Source organism: Somniosus microcephalus, chromosome 21 (assembly GCF_052327205.1).
Source record: "Somniosus microcephalus isolate GS21.2 chromosome 21, FLI_Smic_1.0, whole genome shotgun sequence".
Lineage (NCBI taxonomy): Eukaryota > Metazoa > Chordata > Chondrichthyes > Squaliformes > Somniosidae > Somniosus > Somniosus microcephalus.
In genome coordinates, this window is record NC_141007.1 from 45,609,853 (window position 1) to 45,620,320 (window position 10,468).

Genomic DNA, 10,468 nt, shown 5'->3' on the forward strand with positions numbered 1-10,468 from the left:
GTCTGCTCAGTTGGGAATTAATTCAAATCTGCATTAATTCTAAAAAAAAAAATGTTTTTCCCTCAAGTTTTAGCTCAAACTCATTTGCATATCGCTGAATCTAAACTCTGACATGAACCAGTGTAGAACGTAATTTAAAAAAAATTGCATTAAAAAATACTCCATGATATATTTAAGAGTGGTGATTTGGTGCAGTTTGATTAATACAGCTGAAAATGGGCTTATCGCAAAAAATAAACATTTTTAATGACAGTGTTAAGCCACCACCTGTGAGTAATCTGATTTTAAATAGCTGAAAATTACTTTAGAAAACTGTACAGAACCATTTACTAGTTAAATTGGTGTACAGTAGTCAGTTTCTCACTAAATAAAAAAAAAACATGTTTTCAAAAGCTTTCAAGACGTGCCAATTAGTGTCCAATCGCCTAAAATAAAGCTTAATTTTGGGAGCCTCCTCGAAGGCCTGCAAAGGAGCGCAATTAGCGGAAACTCGCAATGGTGATTAATTCGATCTGCGGGTGTGGCCAGATTTGAGGGCGGGGCTGGTTTCTAGCACGATGTTTTTTAAACCAGCACAGAAAATCGTGGAAACTCGATATGCGCGGAACATAATTTGCACTTAAAATTCTGCAAATCGCGCTGAAAAAAACCAGCGCAACCCAGCGGAAACTCCTGCCCACTATATCCAAAATATCGGGCCAAAGATTGCAGTCAGCGGTGTACTGTAAAGGGTTTTCCTTGAGAGATTTTCCTGAGGTTTCTCTCTCTAGAGGCCTCTCTCTCTTGCACAGTAAAACCGTGAGTGGTTCGACCCACTCGCCCCTTAGATTCTATACTCTGGACTTTGGGGCAGGAACTACAATGTAGAGAAAACTCTTGTAGACCAAGTTTGATGAAACAAAATGAAATTTTATTGCATAAGGAAAATTATCAAATCAAATGCAAGCAGATAAGGGAGTACATGGGAGGGAAAAACACAAACAAATCATAACGACACAGTACTAACTAAGGCAAATACAGGCATCTTATATTCTACAAAAATCATCATGAAATAAGGAAACACATGGAACATCGAGAGACAACAACTCATGTTAATTGTACCCTTACAATCCACCCCCTTATTAAACCTATCTAGATCTGATTGTGAAGGGCCAGAAACATGCTCACCAATCCCACTAGGATGTGCACGGTTTTGAAATCGAGTCTGTGTTTGGTCCTTTCAGGCTTTTAGTCTCCACGTGGATCGTGGAGCCCCTGCGAGCTGCGCCACACCTCTCTCCTGGGGTGGGGGTCGGGGGTGGCTGGACACTGGCGGGCCTGGATGTCGGCGGGGTCGAGGATCGTCGGCTTGACCCTGGTCAGAGGAGCCTTGGGCTGGCTCCCATCGCTTCTTCAGGTTCCTTTTCTCTCTTCTCCCAAGCCGGGGTGGCTGGAAGGTTTCTTCTCTTGGGACCTTTATTTTTTTGTTTCTTCTCCCAAGTTGGGTTGATGGCCTCTCGTTCCGGCAACGACCCGGGGATGGTCGATGATCTCCCGATGTGTTTCCCCGGGGCGGGACGCCGGCTTCGAGACGGCCTTCTCGATGTTGGCCTTCTTTTTCCTCCTGCGATTGCCTGCTTCTTCTTCTGGGTGTCCGGATTCAAGCTGTGTGTCCACAAGCTGCGTGTCTCTTCAAGCTCCAAACTCTCAGCTCTCTCCAATTGCCGAAAATCTTCCAGATATACTTTCCTCCAGAAACTTCCATCTCCTGCCCAAAATCAGGTTAGTCTTTGTTTTACTTTTGGCGGGCTGGGAGCACAGCGGGGTAGTTATTATATTTTAAAATGTCTTAAATGGCCGGTAAAGGCCCATCTCTGGTCTGGAATTACCTTCATTGTTTTTAATGTCCTGCTGATCTCGTTATCTAGTCCTGGGTGCTGTTCTCATGAATATGAAATTGTCCCCTTTTGTCTGGGTCAACATTTTGATGGCCTCTGTCTCCAGACGATCATATGTATCCATATGCATACATGTGGGTCTGGTTTCGTTCTCTCAGAAACGGCTTCCAGAACTTGCTGTAGGTTGAATCCACAAAGCTGTCTGAGGTTGCGCAGGAACCATTTTAAAGTGTCCCAATAAGCTGGTCACATGGTATGGCGGCCATTTTGTATGCCCCTTTTTCTGGGCTTCTTTTAAAACAGTCTTTAAAAATCACGGCCTCTTCTGCCATTTGACCCTTAATAATATAAAGTCCAATTTTGCGAATCCTACATTACCTCCGGAGTACCTCACCGACCTGCGAAAAGAATACGCACCTACCTGATGGTGGCCCTCCTGCGTAAACCTACGCTCAGACACTGCGAGGTGGAGGGCAGCATAATGGCCCGCGGATCCCAGGGACGCAGCATGTGCGGAAGCGTACCTGGGATCATGTGAGCCTGGTCCTCCAATCAGAAAACGGATTGTCTTTCATTCATTTATATTACTAAATTACTACAGCCTTTAAAATACCATACAGATTTAGCTTTTATCGTGGGAATCCAATTAATTGCTCTTAGTTCCCGCTTCTAAACAGATACTGTACACTGTACAGAAAGTTATGAAATGTAAATGTTATTTTAAAACAACCTGCAGCTTTAGCATACATGACAATTGCTTCTCATTGAAGTATTTAATGTTCCTGGATGTCATTTAATTAAAACGTTTTTTCCAATTTCGGCTATCCCCTTGCGCTGATGCAGACAGGCCCTGTGCCTGTTTCCACCAGCCGTAAAATTTCCGTACATAATTGCTGGGCAGTTGGTGGGCAAATAGCCGGACTCTGCGCCAGCAATTTGTTTTTCGGTGGCGGAATGGATGGTCTGTCAATGCGTACGTCGACAATTAGCGGTGGATTTCAAATGCGGTATGGCGGCGTACTCTGAGAGTACACCACCATAACCGCCACAAAATCCGGGCCATCGTATATCTTGTTTAAAACCAGAATAATGTTACATCCTGCACAAAAATAATCTTCACCCAGCATGTTTGAGAATTCTTTTTTTGCTTATTTCTGATATTTTATGTTGATATAATTATTTTTTTACTATTCTATTATATTGGAACTATGAGAAATGTACTTTATATTCTAAATAGAAGGTGTACTAAGACACAGAAAGGCAGAGTATTTCCTAAATGGTGAAAGATTGGGGAATGTAGATGCTCAAAGGGACCTGGGTGTCCTTGCACATGAGTCACTGAAAGTGAATGTGCAGATGCAGCAAGCCATTAAGAAGGCAAATGGTATGCTGGCCTTCATTACAAGAGGATTTGAGTACAGGAGTAAAGAAGTCTTACTCCAATTATATAGGGCCTTGGTGAGACCACACCTGGAGTACTGTGTACAATTTTGGTCTCCTTGGATGTACTTGCCATAGAGGGAGTGCAACGAAGGTTCACGAGGTTGATTCCTGGGATGGCGGGACTGTTGTATGAGAAGAGATTGAGTAAACTAGGCCTGTATTCTCTTGAATTCAGAAGAATGCGAGGGGATCTCATTGAAGCATACAAAATTATTACAGGGCTTGACAGGGTGGATGCTGGGAGGATATTTCCCTTGGCTGGGGAGGCTAGAGCCAGGGGCCACAGCCTCAGGATAAAGGGTAGGCCATTAAGAAGAAATTTCTTCACACAGAGGGTGGTAAATCTTTGGAATTCTCTACCCCAGAGAGCTGTGGTGGCTCAGTCATTGGGTATATTCAAAACAGAAGTCGATAGATTTCTGACTAGTAAGGGCATCAAGGGATATGGCGAAAGGGCCGGTAAATGGAGTTGAGGCAGAAGATCAGCCATGATCTCATTGAATGGCGGAGCAGGCTCGAAGGGCCGAATGGCCTACTCCTGCTCCTATTTCTTATGTTCTTATGTTCTTAATTGGGTAATTGGAAAATGTATTTAAATTTGAATGGAAAACAAAGAAAATTAATTTAATGTTAAGTAGCAATAAAATGTTTTAACTGATAGTTGGAATGACATATTTAAATATTTACTATTAATGTCTGTCGCTGGATATGACTAAATCTCTATTTGATTAATCTGTAACAGGTCAAGGTTAAGAGCTCCCACAGTACTCAAAGAGTCATTCTTTGTCATTTTCATTAGTTGCTTGGAGCAGGGTGGAGTGAAACTTCTAATTACTTCTAATGACCTTTAAGTCCCAAATTTCACACTATTACTGCTGGAAATTACTACTGGGATATCTCCAGATTGCAAACAGTCTGCTTAATAAAATCTAATTGCATTAAGATTAATGATTGACAAATGATTGCTTTTTAGCAATGGGAGTGAATATTGAATGGATAAGACCGCCATCCCCAAGCATTGAATTCAAAGGACAAACGTTTACATAAATTCAGAGAAGTTCAAATTTGGCTTTCAAGGGTCACTAATTTGCTGTCTGCATTTTATGGTCACAATTAAACAGGCTTCTGGCAAAGAAAGCCAGATGCACATTTGGTATGCAAGCCTAATGGCGGCAGGTTGCAACTGTGCTGCTGAAGATTTTTCCTCCCAGATAGCTGTAGAACAGTTTGACTTGCACCATAGATAAAAATAACTGACATCAGGATTAATCACAGTTACAGAGCTAAAGCAGGACTGATAGAAAAACTTCACCCGCTCTAATGAGCAGGGTAGGAATGTATAGCAAAAGCACCAAATGCTTGAAATGTGAAACAAAAACAAAAAGTGTTGGAAACACTCAGCAGGTCAGTCAGCATCTGTGGAGAGAGAACGGACAAGTTAATGTTTCAGGTACCGATCAGTTCTGATGAAGGGCCCATACCTAAAATGTTAACTTGGCCGTTCTCTCCGCTGATACTAACCGAGCTGCTGAGTGTTCCCAGCAGTTTCTGGCTTTGATTCAGATTTACACCAGCTGTAGTTTTTTTTGCTATTTGTTTGTACTGTTTAATTCATTACCATTTCTCTTCAGGGAATGTTTACCTTGAAGAAGTTCTGTTCCTATCTTCAGCATGAGTTCGGTTCATCGTTTTTACCCTCTTCACCTTCATTACTATCACTTTCCCTTCTTGTTTTTGATCATGTATTTGCTTCCTTCCATAGCCACACCTCTTTTTTTCAGTGCCTGTCTCAAGCTCTAACACATTCCACATGAATTCCAGCTCAATTCTACCCTTTCTGTTTCCGATCCGCCCAGATTCACTGACATCTTAGGATAGTTTAGTGTCTCCTGTGCAAATGAGGCAACCCATTTCTTCCACTAGTGTTTGCGCAGGGCAAAATGTTTGACTCCATCGTAAGTTATCTCCATGATGTCGACATCCTTTTCGATCACCCTGTGATCGGTCAATCTTTGTCCTTCATGCCCTCTCTTCCCTCCAGGTGAAAACCAGTCTAAGACTTTTGTCCTCCTAGCTTGTTGAATAATTGTTCTGACATTAATCACTCTCAACATTCTTTTCAGAATTAATAAATTACTGTTGAGGTCAATCTGTGGTGTTTTGATTATCCTCAGTTTCAAACAACTCGCAGTTGTAATTCTGATGTGTTTGCTTTGTTTTGATAGATATTAGATGACCCTTGATACATGGCCTTCTATCGCTAATGTATTAATTGTGCGCTGGCTTACTGAAGACTGTTCCCAACTTTAAGCATCTGCAAAAATTATAATGCTGGCTCTGGCAACATTCCTAACATCTAGTTAGCACTCTTTATGCTCTGTTTTCATTGTGTACTTAGGGGTAAAAATTGGGTGGTGCCCCTTTTGAGGCGCTAACATTGCCGGGGCACTAATTTTAGCGCCCCGAAAAAGTTAGCGCCTCTTTGCCGTAAATTGAGTAGTAGCGCCCCAAGCAGGAGATGGGACGCCACTGGAAGGGCTCCACCTCCTTCTTGGGGCGCTACTACTGAAGTTCACAGCGCTACGTGCAACAGCGCCATGCAAATCAGCACGTAGCGCCGCGTCATTGCAGGTCTCCGCCCCTGATTACAGGGGAGGGGCCAAGCGTTGCGCGAAACGGGGCCCTGCTGCACCACCGGGGAGTGGGGTGCCGTGAAAACAGCTCGGCACTCAAGAGGAGTGCCGGGCTGAGCGACCGCAGCCAGCAGCCCGCATAAATAGGGGGAAAAGGGGCAAGTGCTGGCAGTCGGCCAAAAAATAATGGCCACCCGACACCTGCCCTTTAAGTAGCGCCGCCGCCGCTGCAAAAATGCCCCCCTGATCCTGTCGGGCATATCGTCCAGCGATAGGTCAGGGGGCACAAGGGAAGTTTGAGGCCGGGGCGTAAGCGGGGCGCTGCGCACGCCAATGACATCATTGCCGGCGGCGCAGCGCTACAGGGCGCTTCCGGCTTCCGCCGCTGCTAACCTTCCGCCGAATTTCGCGGGTGGTGGCAGCGGCACTGCACCCAGGCACTAGGAGATTTGCGCCCCGATGGCACCCCCGGTGGCACTAACGAGAAGTACAATTTCCCCCCCTTAATGTTTGAGCAATATAATGCCTTTAAAAGAAAGATTTGCATTTATATAGTGTCTTTCACGAAGTGTAGTCACTGTTGTAATGTGGGAAACATGACAGCCAATTTGCACACAGCAAGGTCCCACAAAGAGCAATGTGATAATGACCAGATAATCTATTTTTGTTAGAAGAAGGGCGATGGCCATGCACACGGAGATGATAGGTGCAATGGCAAGGGTGCCTGAGAGCCTCTCAGCAATGGCGAGGAGCGTGGGGGAGTCCGCCTCCAACATTGCACAAGGCTCAGCGCGCACCATGGAGCTCATCATTTCCAGTCTGCAAAGGATGGTAGACTCCTAGAAAGACCGTGGTGACCCAGACCTGATGCCGCGTGTGATGGGCGATCTGGCAGCTTCCATTGCAGCACAGGCAGAAGCGACACAACGTCTTAGTGCTGTAATGCAGTCTATGCTTGGTGGCATCCAATCTCAGACTGCTCTCATGCAGTCTCAGCTTGATGCCACTCAAGCTCTGACTGCTGCCATCATGGCTGGGTCTACCACCGTCGACCGGGGCTTTCACTGTGACGCAGCAGGCCAGCAATCTGTGCTCCAAAAGATTGCTAGGGATGTTGAGGTGCTGCCCCGGGGGAGTGGCAGTGGGTCAGTGGAGCAGGAAGCTGCTGTCCTCTCTCAGGATGACAGCATTCCTCCTCCCACCACTGCCACTCCGCCATTGCCCTTGTCGCTGCCTGTCATCCAGCCAGCCCAGACTGCTGCCGCCCATGCTGAGGTGGTGCAGTCTACAGCCGGACCTTCCAGGTCCAGAGCTGGTTGAGGGCATCCTGCAAGGCCATCTGAAGTCTCCCGCACGGACACTCGGCAGCCTTCCACCAGCCCTGCTGCAGCCACCAGGCCAACACTTCATAGGAGCACTAGAAAAGGCAAAGGCACAGTAAAGAGAGGCACTAAGGGATTGCACAAGGGTGAATAGTTAATGGGCCAGAAATTCAGGTCGGAGGCTTCCCGCGGGTGCAAGTGGTCGGTGGTGGCCCGGCACCATTGCCGAGCGATTATGTGCTCCCATTTACGTCGCTTCAGCTACAGGAAATGCTGACGAGTGTGGCTAAATTAAAACAGGGAGGGGATGCCGCCGTTCATTTCACCAATGTAGGGGGCATTAATAGCTGCGACAAGCAGGAGATGGGGAAGTTGATACTGTTCTCCCTAGATGGGAAGCGATATCAGAGTTTGTCGGCAGCCATCAAGTTAGGGGGAGGAACCATGTACGGCTTAAAAGATGAGCTCTTGGTAGCACTAGGGCACAGCCAAGGTAGTCTGTTCTTGCAGGTGGAGCAGACGAGGCAGCAGGCAGGCGAGTCACCAGATAGATTGTGGCCGACTTACGTGAGGGCCACTGGAGGAGATCTAGTACGCGCAGACTTAAGAGGGGCTCCCAGGAATCATTGGTCGAGGACCGTAATGTCCAACAGTTTGCCGCAAATCAGGGCAAAGGCCGAGTCATGGTTTGACCCAGAGGACCTCCACAATACGGAGGTGGGTGTGCTGAGGAAGCTGACTCTCGCTTTCAAGTCAGGACAAGGGGAAGAGGAGAAACACAGGGGGAAGATGCACGAAGTGAAAGGGAATGTGAGGAGTAAAAGGGAATGGAGACAGGAGGGAAGTAATGCGGATAGATCCCAGGCGTGTTTTAACTGTGGGAAGTTGGGACACTGGGGTAAGGAATGTAAGCTCCCGAAAGGGGGAAACCAGGGCACGAGGGTCCCGAGGTAGAGACGAACCAAGGGAAGGTAGAAGACGACCCAGTAAAAATCCTAGTGGCTGCATTACAGCAGGTTATGGGCAAGGATAAAGGGAAACTGGATGCTGCTGTGGGTGACAGAGGACCCAGCGCGTCTGCACACTCACTGTGATGGGGCCACGCCCAGCCTGAGTACCTGTGTCCGCTCATCTACGATGAATGGGGCAGATCATGTGTAGATGTGAAAGTGGAGATCGTTAGGGGAAGGTATTTAGTAGATACAGGAGCCGCTAGCACGGTGGTCCACTCACTGAATCCGACCACTTCCCCATGGTCGAGCGGGGTCCCATTTACACTAGCAGGTTTCACGGGTAATGAACAGGCTGGGGCGGTATCGAAATCCTTAACGAAAGAATTAGGACCCAACGTAATGAAATGGGAATGCATTTTGATGAAGTGGGAACAGCCCGGTTCGGGAGTTCTCGGGGCCGACTACATGTTGGCACACCACGCCGTAGTAGACATGAAAAACAACTGTCTATGGGGAGCAGTTGATGCAGATAGGATAAGCGAGGTTTTGGTGATTCCCAGGGACAGTAAGGATAAAGGCAGCACCTGTACGATGAAGCCAAAAGGGAGCTATGACCTGGAACAATTGGTCGATAGCATTCCGGCCAGGTATCAAAGGCATGTACGGGAGAATATAGACGTGTTTGCCACGCACAGACATGATTGCGGGAGAGTGACGGGGGGTTGAGGTGAAGGTAGATGGGGGCCCAATGTCACGGCCCCAGAAACAGTATAACTTTCCCCGGGAAGCAGAAAAGGACTTGGAAACTGCTATAACCTCCCTGGTGGACCAAGGTGTATTAAGAACGATAGCCACCCATGTAAATTCACCCCTTTGGCCGGTAAAGAAGTCCGATAAATCATGGAGGGCCACGGTAGATTATCGGGTCCTGAATAAGAATATTCCAGCCTGTGCGCCCACAGTAGAGGCAGTAGCAGACTTAATAGGAAGTATCCCCGCGGCAGCAACAACTTTTACAGTATTGGCTATTTCAAACGGGTTCTGGTCCATTCCCATGAGGCGGGAGGATCAGTATAAATTCGTCTTTACATTTAAAGGACAGCAGTATACGTGGACATGTCTTCCACAAGGGTTTCACAATAGTCCCTCAATTTTCCACTAAAGGCTTTTAGTCAGCCTGACCAGTTGATCCAATATGTGGATGACCTGTTATTATTCTTCGAAGGTACGGAGGATCACGGGCCATTACTGAGTGAATTATTGGAGCTGTTAAAGGAAACAGGTTTTAAAGTAAATCCAAAGAAAGCCCAAGTTGGACAAGGGGAGGTGCAATTTTTAGAATTGACCATTGGAGCAGGAGAAAGAGCTATAGATGGAGCGAAGAGAAAGGCAGTCCAGGAACTACCCGTTCCGAAGGACGTGTCTGGGGTAAGGTCTTTCCTGGGAATAACGGGTTACTTCTTCTTATCGTGTCCATGGACAGTCTATACAGAGCCCAGCCAGAACTGGACACATTTTTGCGCCTTGTTGTTGAATTCGGCAAGATCTGCAACAGTGCAGGGTTCCTCTAACGATGGGCATTGCAGGAGATGTTGCATAGTCTGTGCCTCAGTTCCACATTCGCAAGTTGTCGGGCTGGTTGAATATCCCCATTTGTTTAGTGACACCTTTGAGCAACCTACACCGGTCCTAAGTCTGTTAAGGCACTTCCAGATTGCCCAGTTGCAATTAGCTCCTGGGGGAAGGCTTTCATCAGGTAAAGTTTCCATCGCTGGGGGTTGTTCAAGACTGGCGAGCCGATCTTTCCACAAGGTGATGCGGGCTTCAGATGAGGTTGATTGTAATGGAACAACACTGTTCATGAAGCTCTTCCTTGACTTTAGGCGGCTGGGTGTAGGTGTATGACAATGCAGAGGGTGCCTCTCATCTGATGTTTGACGGAGTCGCTCTTTCTTGCTGGCTACCGTTCTTCTTATATCAGGGGGAGCGATACCCGCCAGGATATATAGGCTGTTGGTGTTTGTTAGTTTTAAGCAACCTGTGATAAATCGGCAGCTTGCATTCAGAACGGCATCCATCTTCTTGGCATGAGTAGACCTTTCCCATGCAGGGCAGGCGTATTCGGCAGTGGAATAGCAAAGAGCAAGTGCACTGGTTCGCAATGTTTTCGGGCTTGCTCCCCATCTTGTGTTAGTGAGCTTATTCAGGATGTTGTTTCGTGTGCTCACTTTTGCCTTTGT